This window comes from Balaenoptera musculus, chromosome 2 (genome assembly GCF_009873245.2).
Source record: "Balaenoptera musculus isolate JJ_BM4_2016_0621 chromosome 2, mBalMus1.pri.v3, whole genome shotgun sequence".
NCBI lineage: Eukaryota > Metazoa > Chordata > Mammalia > Artiodactyla > Balaenopteridae > Balaenoptera > Balaenoptera musculus.
In genome coordinates, this window is record NC_045786.1 from 16,168,184 (window position 1) to 16,174,840 (window position 6,657).

The following is a 6,657-nucleotide window of genomic DNA, read 5'->3' on the forward strand; positions in this document are numbered from 1 at the left end:
GGAGAGACAGAACCCTAGGACAAATGGTAAAAGCAAAACTATACAGACAAAATCACACATAGAAGCATACACATACACACTCACAAAAGGAGAAAAAGGGGGAAATATATATACATCCTTGCTTCCAAAGTCCACTGCCTCAATTTGGGATGATTCCTTGTCTATTCAGGTATTCCACAGATGCAGGTACATCAAGTTGATTGTGGGGATTTAATCCGCTGCTCCTGAGCTGCTGGGAGAAATTTCCCTTTCTTCTTTGTTCCCACAGCTCCTGGGGTTCAGCTTTGGATTTGGCCCCACCTCTGCGTGTAGGTCGCCTGAGGGCGTCTGTTCCTGCCCAGACAGGACGGGGTTAAAGGAGCACTTGATTCAGGGGCTCTGGCTCACTCAGGCTGGGGGAAGGGAGGGGTACGGATGCAGGGCGAGCCTGCGGCGGCAGAGGCCAGCATGACATTGCACCAGCCTGAGGTGCGCCGTGCGTTCTCCTGGGGAAGTTGTCCCTGCATCACAGGACCCTGGCAGTGGCGAGCTGCACAGGCTCCCGGGAGGGGACGTGTGAATAGTGACCTGTGCTTGCACACAGGCCTCTTGGTGGCGGCAGTAGCAGCCTTAGCGTCTCATGCCCATCTCTGGGGTCCGCGCTGATAGCCGTGTCTCATGCCCGTCTCTGGAGCTCCTTTAAGCGGCGCTGTTAATCCCCTCTCCTCGCGCACCAGGAAACAAAGAGGCAAGAAAAAGTCTCTTGCCTCTTTGGCAGCTCCAGACTTTTCCCCAGACTCCCTCCCGACTAGCCATGGCGCACTAGCCCCCTTCAGGCTGTGTTCACGCAGCCAACCCCGGTCCTCTCCCTGGGATCTGACCGAAGCCCGAGACTCAGCTCCCAGCCCCTGCCCGCCCCAGCGGGTGAGCAGACAAGCCTCTTGGGCTGGTGAGTGCTATTTGGCACCGATCCTCTGTGCGGGAATCTCTCCGCTTTGCCCTCCGCACCCCTGTGGCTGCGCTCTCTTCCGTGGCTCCGAAGCTTCCCCCCTCTGCAACCCGCAGTCTCCGCCCGCGAAGGGGCTTCCTAGTGTGTGGAAACCTTTCCTCCTTCACAGCTCCCTCCCCGAGATGCAGGTCCCGTCCCTATTCTTTTGTGTCTGTTTTTTCTTTTTTCTTTTCCCTACCCAGGTACGTGGGGAGTTTCTTGCCTTTTGGGAGGTCTGAGGTCTTCTGCCAGTGTTCAGTAGGTCTTTTGTAGGAGTTGTTCCACATGTAGATGTATTTCTGATGTATTGGTGGGGAGGAAGGTGATCTCTGCGTCTTACTCTTCCGCCATCTTGAAGCTCCCTCCAACAATATAGTTTTGCAAATACAATATTTCTATAATCAGAAATAGTACATATTTGAATGTTCATTTATTGCTCTTCCTTCTCATGCACATTCTTCTCAACAATTCATGCAACCCTACACAGTCTTGACAAAAAAGACATAACTAAAGTTTTGCACTTTCTATTATGTTAATATTTAAATGTTACGCACATGGAGAACTAACTAAGTTCCTTATCCTAAGGTCTATGATCACTAGAAAGTCAGCAATCTGCATAGCAACTTATCAAACTATATTTTTGCTATTATAAATCGGGGATCGTTTTCATTTGCATGTCACAAAATTATCTATTCTGGAAAATATTGCTATTAAAATCATAGAAATCACTGAGTAAATATACAATGAATACCATTTGGAGATAAACATCCTTTTTTTTTTTTTTTTTTTCTTTTCCTTTCGCCAGATAATTCTAGTGACTTTAGACTCTACAAATAATCAGTCTGGTGTTTTATGTCCCAGCAATTCTGAAGTTCACTTTGTCTGTTCTGTCTACATGTCATAGATTCACTAAAATCTTTCACCCATAAATTCTAAATCTTTTTACAAATGGTGTATTAAGACACATATCCCTGCAAGGAAATGAAATAATTTGATTGTAAAGTAAGGTAACACAAGCAAGAGTTAAATGACAAACAGTACTCCCAAAGCAAATTTTGGAAAGCCCTTGAATGAAGAGGCTTTTTCCTGAAAGATCAGCCTCTTTCATCAAGAGTCTTTAGGGCTTCCCTGATGGCGCAGTGGTTGAGAATCTGCCTGCCAATGCAGGGTACACGGGTTTGAGCCCTGGTCTGGGAAGATCCCACAAGCCGCGGAGAAACTAGGCCCGTGAGCCACACTACTGAGCCTGCGCGTCTGGAGCCTGTGCTCCGCAACAAGAGAGGCCACGATAGTGAGAGGCCCGCGCATCGCGATGAGGAGTGGCCCCCGCTCGCTGCAACTAGAGAAAGCCCTCACGCAGAAACGGGGACCCAACACAGCCATAAATTAATTAATTTAAAAAAATAAAAAAGAGTCTTTAATATTCTTGTCCTTCTTTGCAAATAACCATAAAGAAAGAACTTGAAACTTTGCACTGGAATATTCAATGTGTCCAAAACATCTCAATGCAACAAATGAAAAATTCAAATAAAAATTTAAAATAAGAGCTATCATATTCCATTACACATTAATAAGACCATTTTCTGTACTTCTTTAAAAATTAATTAAAATCAACCAATCCGTGTTGAAATAAATAAATATATCCTTGCTGTATCTTCCTTGTTTGAAAAAAAAATGCTTCAAACTAAAAACCAAGTTAAAAGAAATTATAATTGGGACAAGACCAATAAAATGTTTTCATACATTCATTTTGAGGTCATTAATATTTTCTCTCTCCCATCATTAAACTGAGAACAAGTCCAGTCAGATATGATATTAATTAAAATGCTCTACACTTCTGTCAGTGTTGATTAGTTACTAATACAAGTGTTAGAATTTTTATGAAACAACTTAAAAATTTACCCCCAAAGAAGATGGAAACCACATATTTAATAACAGATGCCAAATATGAGATTGTTCTCTCTTTAGAAGTATAATTCACCACTTAAATACTAAGAACTGGAGAAGTGATATACTCTTCTCTATGGGTCTTTTTCTGTCTTCAGACATAAGGACTGAGGACTCATCACAGTGAAGCTGAAAACAGGTTATTGGCACATTAGTAAGTTACCCAAAAGCTGTTCGGCAAATTGCCCACCGTATAAAGGAAAACGTGTGGGTTTTGCTACAAAACCTACAATCAATTAATCTAATATGTAGAAGAGTCCTCCTTTGGAGTCTGTATATAGTATGAATCAATCACTTACGTTTACAATTGCAAATAGTAAGTCTGATAAATCGACATCTCAAAATACAAAATTTATATCTGGAAAATATAAACTATCATTTTAGAGGCATTTGAATAAATATATGGACGTTATCTCTGCTCTTTTAAAAGCAAATCAAGGAAGAAAATTTTAAAATTTATCTGTCATCATTCTATTTTGAAGGTATATTATCTATCCTTAACTCAAACAATATGCTATGTTGAAGAAACAATTAAATGCTACCCACGGGATAGAGATGGCACTGTCTCTCTTCACATACAATATAGAATTTCCAAATGCTATCTAAATTTCTTCATAAACACGCCTTGTACCCATTGGAGAGAGAGGCAATGGGATTTAGCAGTTAAGAGCAGAGACTACCGTCATGGATGATTATAATAGTACATACCCCATAGTTTTTGCAAGGAATAAATGAGTAATGTAATAAAGAACTTGTTTTACTTATTTATCTTTTGGCTGCCTCGTGTGGCATGCAGGATCTTACTTCCCCGACCAGAGATCGAACCTGTGCCCCCTGCATTGGGAGCGTGTAGTCTTACACTGAACCACCACGTTAAGTCCCCAAAGTAAAGAACTTAGAAAAGTGTCTGCCACATCACAAGTGCTACATGGGCCCGGCGCCCTGGCCTGGGGCAGCGCGAGCGCCCGAACCTGCGGCTGGACACCAAGATGCCCGGTGAACAGCAGACAGAGGAGGAGGAGGAGGAGGAGGAAAGGATGCAAGAAGAGATGGTGCTGCTGGTGAAGGGTGAGGAGGATGAGGGTGAAGAGAAGTATGAAGTGGTGAAACTCAAGATCCCCATGGACAACAAGGAGGTCCCGAGCGAGGCGCCAGCGCCGTCAGCGTACCCGGCGCGCCCACATGCATGCTGGGACTGCGGCCTTGCCTTTGCGCGCCGCTCCACATTGGCCAAGCACGCCCGCATACACACGGGCGAGCGGCCCTTTGCGTGCACCGAGTGCGGCCGGCGCTTCTCGCAGAAGTCGGCGCTGACCAAACACAGCCGCGCGCATACGGGCGAGCGGCCTTACGAACGCCCGGAATGAGACAAACACTTCTCAGCCGCCTCGAACCTGCGGCAGCACCGCCGTCGCCACACGGGCGAAAAGCCGTACGCATGCGCACAACGCAGCCGCCGCTTCGCGCAGAGCTCCAACTATGCACAGCACCTGCGCGTGCACACGGGCGAGCGGCCGTACGCATGCGCCGACTGCGGCACGCGCTTCACCCAGAGCTCGGCGCTGGCCAAGCACCGGCGCGTGCACACGGGCGAGAAGCCGCGCTGCTGCGCTGTGGGCGGCCGCGGCTTCGGCCACCGCTCCAACCTGGCATAGGATGCGTGCACGCGCACAGGCGAGCGGCCCTACCCACGTGCCGAGTGCCGCCGGCGCTTCCGCCGCAGCTCGCACTTCGTCTGCCACCGTTGCGCGCACACGCACCGTCTCTATATCTGCGCGGGCGGCGGTCGAGACTTCAAGCTACCCGCCGGAGCCACTGCCACCGAGCGCTGTCCAGATTGTGAGTGCAGTTGAACCGCCATTCTTGTCTCCGCAGGGTGCGAACTGGGGAGGGACGCGCTGGTATCCCGACCTGGGGCTGCGTTAACCTGGACAACTCCCCGCTCCGCCACCTGCGTCTCAGGGTGGGACGGCGGCCCTGGCTGCCCTGGAACTGGGAGACAGGGAGGATCCCCTACCGGGGTCCCTGGAAACGCGCCCACCTACCCCTCATTACATCCCCTCGGCCCGTGTTAGAGTGAATAAAGTATTATATCCTCACCCCACCCGTGCCTGTGAATGAGGTGGGTGGGGTGTGAATTAGGAGTAAAGTTGGGAGTCTCCCCAGGCTTAGGTGATTTAGGTGAATTGTCATGGAGTCAAGTGGGGCTATAAGCCCAAAAGTGTTCCAGGAACTGATTTTGTGTGTGTGTGTGTGTGTGGAGTCATTCCACGCTTGGCCCTTGGTTATGTCTTCATGACCTCAGATCTGGAAGGGTCCATAAATTTAGCGCGTTCGTGATCAACAGGCAGTGCATTCTGCAGAGCTTTGAGTGAGCCGGCATGAACCTCATGGAACTCAGTCTAGTAAAGAGGAGCAATAGTGGAAACTTTAGCACTAGGTTAAAGAATTTGAGTGCTACATTATTATTAGCTCATTTTCATCCTCAAAGCATCCCAAAGTTAGGTAACTCTTTTACCTCCATTTCTGCAGGTGAGTAAATAGGTACTGACAGCCAGTGAATGGCACAGTGGGGACAAGTACACAGGCAAGTGCAGTCCCTTGTCATTGGAACTCTAATGGGGGAGTTGTTGGATAGGAGAGGTCTTCAGTGCAATCTTGGAGTTTAGAGAGGCTCTTCTCAGAGGTGGCATTGAAGCTGGTCTTAAGGTCAAGAGAGTTGGGGTTGGGGACCTATGGAGAGAACCCCTGAACCTGCATGCCAGACTTGTTAGAGCTTGCAGCTGTCCTCTGGGGTGGAAGGTAGGGACAACAAGCAAGGACGTTGGCAGGAGACAGACCACTGAGGACCCTGGAAGCCAGGGTAAAGGTTCCAAGGCCACAAAGAAGCCTTGAGGGATTAGAGGGGAGGGAGGGATATGGCATATTATTGAGCTAGAATTAATAGGAGTTAAAGTGGACGTGGGGAAAGGAGAGATGGGGCTGATTTCATTTCTTAGCTTGGGTGACCACAGGCAGTGTCATTGAGATGGGGACACGGGATGAGGCACAGGACCAGAGTTGAAAAAAAAAAAGACAAAAAAAGAAAAAAACCCAAACAAGTGCTACCTGTTAGCTTTTTTTTCCCCTGATCACTTCTGTTCTTGTTGACACAACTAGCTCACCAAAACTTCCTGTATTACTGTGAATCCACGCTAATGTGACCTGCTACCCATACATAAATACTAAAATTCCTTATCTGGGATGCTCATTTGGGTCCTTTGTCATACACTGCCCTGAATTTCAGTATTTCAGGATATAATTCTGATATAAATGTGAGACAACATCATACCTCATTTTTAGCATTCCTCTCAAACAATTAGCCTGCTTTTCTGAGGATCAGGACTGTGTTTTACTCATCTTTTATCGGAGCCACAGCCAAGCACATAACAAGCACTCATGGAACTGATTTGAATATTTATGATCCCCATCTAAGCCAACATCATCATATTAGCATATTAGCATCTGGTAACTGACAAAAAAAAAAAAAAAGAGGGGGAAACTCATGAAAAATTGCACAAAATTCACTAGTTCATTACCCAAGTTTTGTCTTTGGAGCAAGAGGAATATATTAGAGCAAACATGGCGACTGTGAGCCCTAGCAGCTGTCTTGGTGTCCCATAGGGAATTCCCAGTGGCCGGGATTTCACCTAGAAATCTTAACACTAATCCCTGTCAAAGGTGTGAGGCTGTGACTCCAGTGG

The 6,657-nt window shown here is 47.1% G+C and overlaps 1 pseudogene; it reads left to right on the forward strand.

Moving 5' to 3' along the window:
- The first annotated feature begins 3,852 nt into the window (after positions 1-3,852).
- Positions 3,853-4,767, forward strand: LOC118891295 (annotated as a pseudogene).
- The last annotated feature ends 1,890 nt before the right edge of the window (positions 4,768-6,657 follow it).